Below are 14301 nucleotides of genomic sequence, written 5' to 3' on the forward strand. Positions count from 1 at the left end.
TTCTTTCTCATTCCCACGTAGTATTCCATTGTGTATATAAACCACAATTTCTTTATCCATTCATCACTTGATGGACATTTAGGCTCTTTCCATAATTTGGCTATTGTTGAAACTAGCTGCTATAAACACTGGGGTACAAGTGCCCCTATGCATCAGCACTCCTGTATCCCTTGGGTAAATTCCTAGCAGTGCTATTGCTGGGTCATACGGTATAACTATTTTTAATTTTTTGAGGAACCTCCACACTGTTTTCCAGAGTGGCTGCACCAGTTTGTATTCGCACCAACAGTGGAAGAGATTTCCCATTTCTCCACATCCTCGCCAGTATCTATAGTTTCCTGATTTGTTCATTTTACCCACTCTGACTGGCGTGAGGTGATATCTGCGTGTGGTTTTGATTTTTATTTCCCTGATGAGGATGGCCATCTGGATGTCTTCTTTAGAGAAGTGTCTATTGATGTCTTCTGCCCATTTCTTCACTGGATTATTTGTTTTTTGGGTGTGGAGTTTGGTTAGCTCTTTATAGATTTTGGATACTAGCCCTTTGTCTGATATGTCATTTGCAAATACTTTTTCCCATTCTGTCAGTTGCCTTTTAGTTTTGTTGCTTGTTTCCTTTGCTGTGCAGAAGCTTTTTATCTTCATGAGGTCCTAATAGTTCATTTTTGCTTTTAATTCCCTTGTCTTTGGGGATGTGTCAAGTAAGAAATTGCTGCTGCTGAGGTCAGAGAGGTTTATTCCTGCTTTCTCCTCTAGGGTTTTTATGGTTTCCTGTCTCACATTCAGGTCCTTTATCTGAATTTGTTTGTGTTTGTTTTTGTGAATGCTATACAAAAGTGGTCTAGTTTCCTCCTTCTGCATGTTGCTGTCCAGTTCTCCCAGCACCATTTGTTAAAGAGACTGTCTTTTTTCCATTGGATATTCTTTCCTGCTTTGTCAAATGTTAGCTGGCCATACTTTTGTGGGTCTAGTTCTGGGGTTTCTATTCTATTCCATTGGTCTATGTGTCTGTTTTTGTGCCAATACCATGCTGTCTTGATGATGACAGCATTGTAGTAGAGGCTAAAGTCTGGGATTGTGATGCCTCCTGCTTTGGTCTTCTTCAAAATTATTTTGGCTATTCGGGGCCTTTTGTGGTTCCATACAAATGTTAGGATTGCTTGTTCTAGCTTTGAGACTAATGCTGGTGCAATTTTGATTGGGATTGCGTTGAATCTGTTGATAGTTTTGGGTAGTTTTGACATGTTAACAATATTTATTCTTCCAATCCACGGGCACAGAATATTTTCCATTTCTTCATATATTCTTCAATATCCTTCATAAGTTTGTATAGTTTTCAGCATACAGATCTTTTACATCTTTGGTTAGGTTTATTCTTAGGTATTTTATGCTTCCTGGTGCAATTGTGAATGGGATCAGTTTCTCTACTTGTTATTCTGTTGCTTCATTATTAGTGTATAAGAATGCAACTGATTTCTGTACATTGATTTTGTATCCTGAGACTTTGCTGAATTCATGTATCAGTTCATTTTTTTTAATTTTTTTTTCAACGTTTTTTATTTATTTTTGAAACAGGGAGAGACAGAGCATGAACGGGGGAGGGGCAGAGAGAGAGGGAGACACAGAATCGGAAACAGGCTCCAGGCTCTGAGCCATCAGCCCAGAGCATGACGCGGGGCTTGAACTCACGGACCGCAAGATCGTGACCTGGCTGAAGTCAGACGCTTAACCGACTGCGCCACCCAGGCGCCCCCATGTATCAGTTCTAGCAGACTCTTGGTGGAGTCTATCGAGTTTTCCATGTATAATATCATGTCATCTGCAAAAAGTGAAAGCTTGACTTCATTTTTGCCAATTTTGATGCTTTTGATTTTCTTTTGTTGTCTGATTGCTGATGCTAGAACTTCCAACACTATGTTAAACAACAGCGGTGAGAGTGGATATCCCTGTCGTGTTCCTGATCTCAGGGAAAAAGCTCTCAGGGAAAAAGCTCTCAGTTTTTCCCCATTTAGGATGATATTAGCTGTGAACATCATGAAGGCTTTTCATAAACGGCCTTCATGATGTTTACGTATGATCTTTCTATGACGATTTTCTCAAGGGTTTTTATTAAGAATGGATGCTGAATTTTGTCAAATGCTTTTTCTGCATCGATTGACAGGATCATATGGTTCTCATCTTTTCTTTGATTAATGTGATGTATTGCATTGATTGATTTGCAAATGTTGAATCAGCCCTGCAGCACAAAAATGAATCCCACTTGATCATGGTGAATCATTCTTTTTATATGCTGTTGAATTCGATTTGCTAGTATCTTATTGAGAATTTTTGCATCCATATTCATCAGGGATATTGGCCCGTAGTTCTCTTTTTTACTGGGTCTCTGTCTGGTTTAGGAATCAAAGTAATACTGGCTTCATAGAATGAGTCTGGAAGTTTTCCTTCCCTTTCTATTTTTTGGAATGACTTGAGAAGGATAGGTATTATCTCTGCTTTAAATGTCTGGTAGAATTCCCCAGGGAAGCCATCTGGTCCTGGACTCTTATTTGTTGGGAGATTTTTGATAACTGATTCAATTTCTTTGCTGGTTATGGGTCTGTTCAAGCTTCCTGTTTCTTCCTCGTTGAGTTTTGGAAGTGTGTGTGTGTGTTTAGGAATTTGTCCATTTCTTCCAGGTTGTCCAGTTTGTTGGCATTTAATTTTTCATGGTATTCTCTGATAATTGCTTGTATCTCTGAGGGATTGGTTGAAATAATTCCATTATCATTCATGATTTTATCTATTTGGGTCATCTCTTTTCTTTTTGAGAAGCCTGGCTAGACGTTTATCAATTTTGTTTATTTTTTCAGAAAACCAACTCTTGGTTTCATTGATCTTCTCTACAGGTTTTTTAGATTCTATATTGTTTCTTTCTGCTCTGATCCTCATTGTTTCTCTTCTTCTGCTGTGTTTCAGCTGTCTTTGCTGTCTGCTTCTAGTTCCTTTACGTGTGCTGTTAGGTTTTTGTATTTGGGATTTTTCTTGTTTCTTGAGATAGGCCTGGATTGCAATGTATTTTCCTCTCAGGACTGCCTTTGCTGCATCCCAAAGCGTTTGGATTGTTGTCTTTTCGTTGTCATTTCTTTCCATGTATTTTTCAATTTCTTTTCTAATTGCCTGGTTGGCCCATTCATTCTTTAATATGGTGCTCTTTAACCTCCATGCTTTTGGAGCTTTTCCAGACTTTCCTGTGGTTGATTTCAAGCTTCATACCATTGTAGTCTGGAAGTGTGCATGGTATGATCTCAATTCTTGTATACTTATGAAGGGCTGTTTTGTGACCCAGTTTGTGATCTCTCTTGGAGGATGTTCCTTGTGCACTCGAGAAGAAAGTATATTCGGTTGCTTTGGGATGCAGAGCTCTAAATATATCTGTCAAGTCCATCTGATCCAATGTATCATTCAGGGCACTTGTTTCTGTATTGATCCTGTGTCTAGATGATCTATCTATTGTTGTAAGTAAAGTATTAAAATCCCCTGCAATTACCACATTCTTATCAATAAGGTTGCTTATGCTTGTGAGTAATTGTTTTATGTACTTGGGGGCTCCTGTATTCGGTGCATAGACATTTATAATTGTTATCTCTTCCTGAAGGATAGACCCTGTAATTATTATATAATGCCCTTCTTCATTTCTTGTTACCACTTTCAATTTAAAGTCTAGTTTGTCTGACATAAGTATGGTGACTCCAGCTTTCTTTTGACTTCCAGTAGTATGATAGATAGTTCTCCATCCCTTCACTTTCAATCTGATGGTGTCCTCAGATGTAAAATGGGTCTCTTATGGACAGCAAATAGATGGGTCTTTTTTTTTTTTATCCTTTCTGATACCCTATGTCTTTTGGTTGGAGCATTTAGCCCCTTTACGTTCAGTGTTATTACAGAAAGTTGTGGGTTTAAAGTCATTGTGATGTCTGTAGGTTTCATGCTTGTAGTGATGTCTCTGGTACTTTGTGATCCTTGCAACATTTCTCCCACAGGATCCCCCTTAGGATCTCTTGTAGGGCTGGTTTAGTAGGATGAATTCCTTCAGTTTTTGTTTGTTTGGGAAGACCTTTATCTCTCCTTCCATTCTGAATAACAGACTTGCTGGATAAAGGATTCTTGGCTGCATATTTTTTCTGTTCATCACACTGAAGATTTCCTACCTTTCCTTTCTGGCCTGCCAAGGTTCAGTAGATAGATCCGTCACTAGTCTTATTGGTCTCCCTTTATATGTTAGAGCATGTTTCTCCCTAGCTGCTTTCAGAACTTTCTCTTTATCCTTGAATTTTGCCAGTTTCACTATGATATGTCGTGCAGAGGATCGATTCAAGTTACGTCTGAAGGGAGTTCTCTGTGCCTCTTGGATACCAATGCCTGTTTCTTTCCCCAGGTCAGGGAAGTTCCCAGCTATGATTTCTTCAAGTACACCTTCAGCACTTTTCTCTCTCTCTTCCTCCTCTGGAATCCCAATTACGCATATATTATTGGGTTTTATCACATCACTTAGTTCTCTAATTCTCCCTTCATACTCCTGGATTTTTTTATCTCTCTTTTTCTCAACTTCCTCTTCTTCCATAATTTTATCCTCTAATTCACCTTTCTGTCCTCTGCCTCTTCAACCCGAGCTGTGGTCGCCTCCATTTTATTTTGCAGTTCATTTATAGCATTTTTAGCTCCTCCTGACTGTTTCTTAGTCCCTTGATCTCTGTGGCAATAGATTCTCTGCTGTCCTGTATACTGTTTTCAAGCCCAGCAATTAATTTTATGTCTATTATTTTAAATTAATTTTCTGTTATTTTGCTCAAATCATTTTTGATCAGTTCATTAGCTGTCGCTACTTCTTGCAGTTTCTTTTGAGTAGAATTCTTCCATTTCATCATTTTGGATAGTGCCTGGAGTAGCGCAGAACTGCAGGGCTCTTCCTCTGTGCTGTCTGGAGTAACTTGCATTGGTGAACGGGGCCGCAGCCAGACCTGATGTCTTCCCCCAGCCCACCGTTGGGGCCATAGTCAGACTGGTGTGTACCTTATCTTCCCCTCTCCGAGGGGCAGGACTCACTGTGGAGTTGTATGGCCCCTGTCTGGGCTACTTGCACACTGCCAGGCTTGTGGTGCTGCTTCTGTTGGATCTGGCTTATTAGCTGGGGTGGTTCTGCAAGGTGCACAGGGGCAGGAGGGGCAGACTTAGCTCACTTTGCCTTCAGTGGTCCACTTCAGGAGGGGCCCTGCAGCACCAGGAGGGAGGCAGACCCGTCAGTGGGATGGATCCACAGAAGCACAGCGTTAGGTGTTTGTGCAGTGCAAGCAAGTTCCCTGATGGAAACTGGTTCCCTTTGGGATTTTGGCTGGGGTTGGGAGAGAGATGGCACTGGCCAGAGCCTGTGTTCCCCGCCAAGCTGAGCTCTGTCCTCAGGGTCTCAACCACTCTCCTTCCCATTGTCCTCTAACCTTCTCTGAGCAGAGCTGTTGACTTATAACATTCCAGATGTTAAGTCCTGCTGGCTGTCAGAACATACTACATCCGGCCCCTCTGCTTTTGCAAATCAGACTCAGGGACTGTCCCTTGCCAGGCGGGTTGGCTGCCCCTCCACTGCCTTGGCTCTCTCCTGCCAGTCTGTGTAGCGTGCACTGCCTCTCTGCCCTTCCTACCCTCTTCCATGGGCCTCTTGTCTACATTTGGCTCCAGAGAGTCCATTCTGCTAGTCTTCTGGTGGTTTTCTGGGTTATTCTGGGTTCCTATGCCACCATCATCTACGAGCTTCCCTTACTCAGAGTTCCTATATGTAATCTTATCAAAATCCTGAGTGATTTCAATATCTGTATATAAAATCAATCTGGCTAGTGCAATTAGCATTATGGGGGTGTAAGACTTCCCTCATTTTGTCCTTTTTGTCCACAAAAAATGGCATCCATCCTTGAGCAAGAGTACTTCTGTGAGCTTTGTGGGATCCAACATCACACTCCAAGGGATCTAGGAGGAGTCTTGCCTACCAAGTGCATCAGAAAAGAAGCAGGCAGACCTCTGTACTGGCTGTGTAGCCAACAGAACTGAGTGAACTGGCCCTAACCACTCTCCGCCATGGTTGGGAAAAATATGAGGAGTTCTGGTTTGGGGTAGACACCTATGAATAAGAGACACTTTATAGAAGCCTTCCCAGTGAGATATTCCAGTACTCTGATGGAGTAACACACACACACACACACACACACACACACACACACAATATGGAGAGGCAAAGAGGAACTTTGCCAGTGCTGCCTCTCCCTCAAGGTGAGTACAGAGCTGACATAGCTGGTGGCGACCTCTCCCACAGGGGCAATTGAGAGCAGTGAGTCAGTACCTGACTATTCCAGCTGTATGGGATACAGAGAAACCTGTTTCTCTCTAGCAGCACCCAGTGTAATGAGGCAGGACCTCCAATGAGGGGGTGGGATGAGATGAGAAAAGAGACAGACGAGAATATCAAAGGGCATTGAAGGGTCATGGTTCTTGCTAACTGTGTTCAGGACTCCAGCAGGAAACCTACCCACCAGCTGCTGGAAAAACCCCATCTAAGGATCCCTCCCCATCTTGGCCATGGGCACCCCCAATAACACAAGTGCTAAATCCACAGTACTCCCTACTCTACAACTCATTCCTTGTGCTCCCTCCTGATTTGTCTTGGCAAGAGCAAGCTCCAGTAAAGTGAAAATATGCTAGAAATCAAGCCAGAGTCTGTGAGCAAGGGAGAAATCACAAAATTGAACTATAGTGCTACTGTCTGGAAAACAAAAGAGAGGTTCCCAGCAGCTAAGCCTGGTGAGTTGTAAGAACCAGGGAAGACACACAAGATTAAGAATTCAGTCACAAGAGGGGTGCCTGTGTAGCTGTCGGTTAAGCATCCCACTCTTGATCTTGGCTCAGGGTTGTTAGTTCAAGCCCCATGTTGGGCTCTGTGCTGGGTATGAAGTTTAAAAAAAAGGATTCAGTCAGGAAAAGGAGGAAGTTGTCTGGAGGGGTATATTCACACAGGTTGGAGAAGGCCCAGATATAATCAGGACTAACTAAAAATATCTCCCACCTGAGGACAATTAGTAACTTCTTGAGGAAGTGTCTGCTACTTCCAATGTGAAAGCAGTAACACAAAACTCCAAGAAATATGTAGAATCAGGAAAACACCTTATCACCAAAATATCACAAGAATCCTCCAGCAACTGAATTCTAAGACACAGAATATTGCAATATAGCTGATGAAAAAAATTCAAAATTGCTGTTTTGGAGAAATGAAATGAGATACAAGAAAACATAGAAGGACAATCCAACCAAGTCAGGAAAATAATACATAAACAGAATGAGATATTTAACAAGTAAATAGAAACAATTAAGAGTACCAAAAAGAAATTCTGGAGCTGAAGAATTCAGTGACTGAAATGCAAAATGCAAGAGGAAATTACCTTTCTACTACAGTAAAATCGACATACCAGAAGATAAAACAATGGTAGAAACTTTGAAATAACCAAGGCAGAGAAATGAAAAAGAGCAAAGAAAGCCTATGTGATCAATGGGACACCATCAAATGTACAAATATTGAATATGGAGGAATAAGATGGTAGAAAGTTTATTGAAAGAAATAATAGCTGATACTTTCCCAAACTTGGGAAGAAACTTGGATATCAAGGTTCATGAAACTAATAGGTCACCCCATCATCTCAATGCAAAATGACCTTCTCCAACGCATATTAGAATAAAACTGTCAAAGATCAAAAGCATAGAATCCTCAATGCAGGAATAAAAAATTATAACTGAAAGAAAGAAAGAAAGAAAGAAAGAAAGAAAGAAAGAAAGAAAGAAAGAAAGAAAGAGTTAGGCCATCACCAGACTTCTCAACAGAAGCCCTACAGGCCAGGAAAGAGTGGAATCATGTATTCAAATTGATGAGACAAAAAAACCTGTCAGCCAAGAATGTCCAGTAAAGTTACGAAGAATAAATAATGTCTTTTCCAGATAAACAAAACTTGAGGGAGTTCGTCACCACTAGACGTGCCTTGCAATAGTTGCTGAAAGGAGTTCTTTAGGCCCAAATGAAGACACTAATTAGTTACGCTGGCTAAGGGTATATTTACAATCAGACTTAGGAAACTCTAATTCTATAATAGGATGGTGTTAACCACTTAACCATAGTATATAGGTTAAAGGAAAAGAGTATTTAAGATAAACAACTGTAACAACCATAATAAATAAAAAGAGGTAAATTTCGACGTCAAAAACAATGGAGTAAGAAGGTACAGCTTTTGTATGTGATCAAAGTTAAGTTGCTATTAGCTTGAAGTTGTTTTATCTATAAGATGTTTTATGTAAGACTCATGGTAACCACAAAACAAAAATATGTAGTAGATTCACAAAAGGTAAAGAAGGGGAAATCAAAGTATATCACCACAGAAAATTGCTAATTCACAAAGGTAGGCAGAAACAGAGGCATAATGAAAAATAGAATGACAAAACATCCAGAAAGCAATTAATAAGATGGCATTGGTAAGTGCCTACATATACATATGTACGTATCTAAATGTATATAGATTGAATTCACCAATCAAAGGGCACGGAGTGGCTAGATGGATTAAAAAAAAAAAAAAGCCCAACCATATGCTCCTTACAAGAGACTGACTACAGCCTTCAGGACATGCAAGCTAAAAACAAAGGGATACAAGAAGATGTTCCATGCAGGTGGAAACTAAAAGAAAGCAGGAGTAGCTACACTTATATCAGACAAAATATCATTAAGCCATGAACAATAACAAGAATCAATAAGGTCATAATATAATAATAAAAGGTTAAATTCATCAAGAAGATGCAACAATCATACATATGTACACACCCAACATTGGGGCACCTAAACTAATGGTAATACTAACAGATCCGAAGGGAGAAATAGACAAAAAAATAGCCGTAAAAAAGAATTAAATCTTGTCAAATGCAACAACATGGATGGATCTTCAAAGTATAATGCTACGTGAAGTAAGTCAGAGAAATGAAATGCCATACGATTTCACTCGTGTGGAATCTAAAGAAAACAAATGAATAAACAAAAAGCATACTCAAACCTATAAATAGAACAAACTGATTGCTGTTTGAGGGGTGATGGGTTAGGGGGATGAGCAAAATGTGTGAAGGGGAGTGATAGATACAGGTTTCTAGTTATGTATGGAATAAACAAGTCATGGGAATAAAAGGCCCAGCATAGGAAATACAGTCAATAATATTGTAGTAGCATTGTATGTGATAGATGGTAGCACAGTTGTGGTGAGCAGAGCATAAGGTATAGAGAAGTTGAACCATTCTATTGTACACCTGAAACTGACATACCATTTTGTGAACTATACGCAAAAAATTTTTTAAATATTGTCATCACTAGGAAGAAACAATAAAGCAGTGGAAGAAATAGTATCAAGTACCACAGTAGTAATCATATTGCAATAAATAACTGCATCAAATTAACACCTTAAACTTACACAATGTTAGGTGGAAATTATATCTCAATTAAGAAATAAATATAGTTAAATTCTGATGTCAAGCCTCATGGTTGTAAGAACTCCTCTATTTTTTTTTCTAAAGAAACATTTATTTAAATGTCGGTCAAAATTTATAAAACAACATTTACTATAATGTGATATTTGATAATCCACTAAATCAATAACTCTTAAAAAAACACCCTTGTCTCATTTCTGCTCATTGTATGCCACAGTGCTACTTTTTTTTTTGCCTTCCCCAATTAAACTATTTATGTATGTATTTATTTATTTTATTGAAGTATGGTTGATATATAATGTTATATTATTTTTAGGTGTATGAATTGTGATTTGACAATTCAATACGTTACTCAGTGCTTACCATGATAAGTGTAGTCACTATCTGTCACCATACAATGTCATTACAATATTATTGACTATATTCCCTATGCTGTACTTTTTATATCCATGATTTTTTTTTATTTTATTGCTGGAGGTTTGCTTCTCTTAATCCCCTTTACTATTTTGTCCATCCCCTCCACCTCCCCTCTGGCAACCATCAGTTTGTTCTCTGTATTTAATAAAGATTCATTCATTCATGTATTCATTCGTTATTTTAAGTTCCAGTATAGTTAACATACAGTGTTATATGAGCCTCAGGTGTACAATATAGTGATTCAACAATTCCATACAACACCCAGTGCTTATCAGGACAAGTGTACTCCTTAATCCCCATCACCTATTTCACCCCTCCCCCCACCCACCTCCCCTCTGGTAACTATAAGTTTGTTCTCTATAGAGTCTGTTTCTTGGTTTCTCTCTTCCTGTTTCTTTTCCCCTTCCACTTCCAGTTTTATTGGATTGTTTAAAATTACACTTCTACTTTCTAGGACTTCAGTTGCTTTTCCCATCTGACTGTTAAAAGCTGATTACAACAAATGTAACACAGTTGTCTAAGTGATATAATATATAAAAAGAGCATCTTGATTTTTGTGAAAACGCATTTCTCTGCAATTCCTGAATAACTCCAAATTATGCTAACCCTGAGCACAGATGTTTACTTTTAGATTTAGTGTTTGAAAAACTGTGTTCTAAACAGCATCAACACTGTGATGAAGTTGTTCCTGTTTAGGCCTTTATCCGGATTTTTCTTACACAGACATTAACACACGTTTGTCTTTTTATTTTGGTTACTCCCATTCAACTGTATGTTGTATGTAAGGCCTAATACAGATATTACTTGATGTTATTTAATAGCTACTGAGGTCAGACAATCCAAGACCATCATTATGCTAAAATTAAAATTATTTATGGAAGCTCATAGATACCTCCAGAATTGGATTTACCTCCTACAGGGGATCATATCCAAGAAACCCAGGATGGGCTTACTAGTTTGATTCAACTCTTCCCATTCATCAATCTTTATTCACCAGTGGTGTGGAAAGGGATTCTTTAACAAAGCATTATACATAATACTTCTACCAAACTAAACACAAACTTTTTTTTTGTAGTTAAATGCAGAAAGTCGATTTTTTCCGACCCCTTTCCTCCTTTTACACAGCAACTAAATCTCACTGGCCTGGGAGTAGCCCCTATCTGCCCACCTTTTGGCCAATGGAAAGGATTCAGAGAAAACAATACAACCATCAATCAGAAAAAGGACGGGCAACAAAGGAACAGAATTAAGCTGTGGTTTCAATTATGCATTCCTGTGCAAGGTGCCTTGACCCGCCACAGTGGTAACAGTTGATCTCACCTGTCTTACTGCAATTGATGGCTGAGTGACCAGTTTCACCACACCCATAGCACTTCATTTTGGTGCAGTCATTTTGAATGTGTCCAAATTCTCCACAAGAATAGCACTTCTGTTCATCTGCATGGTCACAGTCACGAGCCAGATGGCCTAGTTTGCCACAGTTGTAGCAACATTGTTCTCACTCTTGAGCTCCTTCTACTCCTTAGCAATGTGACCACCTCTATCACAATTATAGCAGGCATCTTCCTGAAGATGACGATCCTTGGCAAGATGACCAGACTCAACACAGTGATAACAGATGTCTGAATGTGATGAGGAAACAAACTGGAAACCTCTAACCTGGGTAAAACCACCTCTGCCACAGTTTCTCATTCCATGACCATAGCCTCCACTAGTAGGGCATTCCTGGGCCCAATGGCCAGATCATCCACACTTGAAACACTCATTGCTGCTCATGGCTGCATTTAGATATTGGGCATCAGAGCTGAGCCCAAGCGGCAGAGACGCAGACACAGGCCCAGTGAAGGTGGCTCCCAAGGTAGAGGCTGTTTATCTGTTTTTTTAATTTGTTTTATTTCTTAAATGCCACATATGAGTAAAATCATGTGGTATTTGTCTTTCTCTGACTTACTTATTTTGCTTACCATTATACTCTCTAGTTCACTTCTATTTTAATGATCCTGTAAACTTGACTTACACTCCAATTTAATTGCCATGTTCATGGTCACTCCCTGGATGTTGTTCCTTCTTGGAACTGCTCTATCTCTGTTATGGTTTCTTATTACAGCCTCCTTCTAATTCTGTGTATTTTTGCTTCATATGTTTTTGTGGCTATGTTATCAGATAAACGTAAGTTCAGATTTTTTTAATGTTTGATAAATGTTCTTTTATGATGGCATAGTGGCTTTTATTCCAAATAATGCTTGTTGTCTTAAAATCTATTTTTCCTGATATTAATACAGATATACCAAGGTTTTGTTTGTTTGTTTAACTGGTGACTGGTATTTTACCACTTTATTTCTAACATTTCTGTGACAGCCTACTGTACCCACTTCAACTTCAACAGACCTGCAAAGTACCAGAGTATGTTCATAATGCCTAATGCTGAAATTATGTTTTCATGGGGACAAGTTCAAGTAGCAAAAAGCATGCAGGAAGTTGGCGTGTTGGGTTTCCACAATCCTGCAGGTTTTCAAATTTAGAAGAATCTCTAAGGGCCAACATTTTCAAGTGTGTGGTGGAAATGATCTCAACTAGGTGATATCACTCTCAACAAGACTATATTTATTGATCAACAGGATTTCCACCGAGGAGAGACAGGGATGATTATTCCTAAGGGTTTGGGGTTGAAACAAAAGATTTATTTGGTAAAATCCCAGGCACTGGACTGGGAAATTTGTATTGCTCCCAGCATCATCTCAGACTTGAATGATGGGAGTCATTCTACCACATTTATTAAGAGCTCAGAACTTTGAGTCCAGCATTTTTCTATTACCAATAGGACTTACGTTTTACTTCAAGATACTTGACCTGCTTTAGTTTCAGTTTCCTAATTAGCTATAGAATCAAAATAATGTCATGTCCCTCAACTTGTTGTGAGGATTAAATGAAATTTAAATCCAACTCTGTATAGAATAAGGGCTATGTGATTTTGCATTATGAGAACAGTTGAGTTCCTAATGCTCTTTTTCCCTTTCAAACATTATCTGTTCCTGGGACACAGGTTACCATGGATTTGTACCTTGGTACCCTTGAGTGTTAGAAGAATGCATGCAACAGCAAGTACTAACTTTGCCTTAACACCAATGGCTAATAGCCAACTGAAGTGCTATGCTTAATTCTCCTTGGGGGTGAGGGTATCCTTTTCTGCATAACTTACAAAGGCTCATCTCCAGTCCCATCCAGGGTGCACAAACAATGTCCATATTGCCACCCTAGGCAGCAACTGATGGTCACTAGGCTAGAGACATTAACCAAAGAGCTCTGAGCCTAATTCTTGTTAAGCAGGACTCAAGTGCTATAACAAATCACCATAAATTGCCAGATTAAAACAACAGAAATGTATTATCTCACAGTTCTGTTGGACAGAAATTTGACATCAAGATGTCAGAAAAGTTGGTTTCCTTTGGGAGGATCAGAGGTAGAATGTTTCCTATCCATCTTCCTTAGCTTCCAGCAGTCATTGGTGTTCCTTGGCTTGTGGCAGGATAAATCTAATTTCTGCCTCTGCTGTTACATAGCATTCTTCTTGTGTCTTTCTGTGTCCCAACTTTCCTCCTATTATGAAGACACTAGTCATTGGATTAAAACTCACTCTAAACCAGTGTAACTATATTTTTTATTAAATTGAAGTATAATTAACAGTCTTATATTAGCTTCAGGTATACAATATAATGATCAAATAATTCTATACATTTTGAAAGAGGACTTGAATAGATATTTTTTTTTCAAAGAAGACATACAGATGGCCAACAAATATGAAAAGATGTTTAAAATCAATAAAATCATCAGGAGAATGCAAATTAAAACTACAATGAGATATCACCTTACACATGTCAGAAAAGCTAAAATAAAAAATAAAAATAACAGTGTGATTCCATCTTAACTTGACTACATCTACAAAGACTCTATATTCAATTAAGGTCACATTCACAGATTCCAGGTAGACATGAATTTTGGAAGGACACCATTCAACCAAGGGCAGTCTGCCTTCTGTCTACCAACTTTTACATTCTTCCATTGAGCAAAATACATTCACCTCATCCCAACATCCCCAAAAGTCTTTACCTATCCCATCTTTAATTCTAAATCCCAAATATCATATAAACATTAACTTAAAAAGATTTCAAGTTTCATAATCTAAATGATCCAAATCAGTAATGGGTGAAACTCAAGGTAAGGTTCATCCTGGGGCAAAGTTCCTCTTTATCCAGAGACCTGTAGAACTGAACACCATGTTATTTACTTACAAAATATGCTAGTGAACAAACAGAGGTTAGATATTCCCTTTCTAAAAGGGAGAAAATGCGAAGAATA

At 38.9% G+C, this 14301-nt stretch overlaps 1 pseudogene; it reads right to left on the reverse strand.

The window, feature by feature from the left end:
• Positions 1 to 10611: 10611 nt before the first annotated feature.
• Positions 10612 to 11721, reverse strand: LOC106974090 (CCHC-type zinc finger nucleic acid binding protein-like; annotated as a pseudogene).
• Positions 11722 to 14301: the final 2580 nt, after the last annotated feature.

This window comes from Acinonyx jubatus, chromosome X (assembly GCF_027475565.1).
Source record: "Acinonyx jubatus isolate Ajub_Pintada_27869175 chromosome X, VMU_Ajub_asm_v1.0, whole genome shotgun sequence".
Lineage (NCBI taxonomy): Eukaryota > Metazoa > Chordata > Mammalia > Carnivora > Felidae > Acinonyx > Acinonyx jubatus.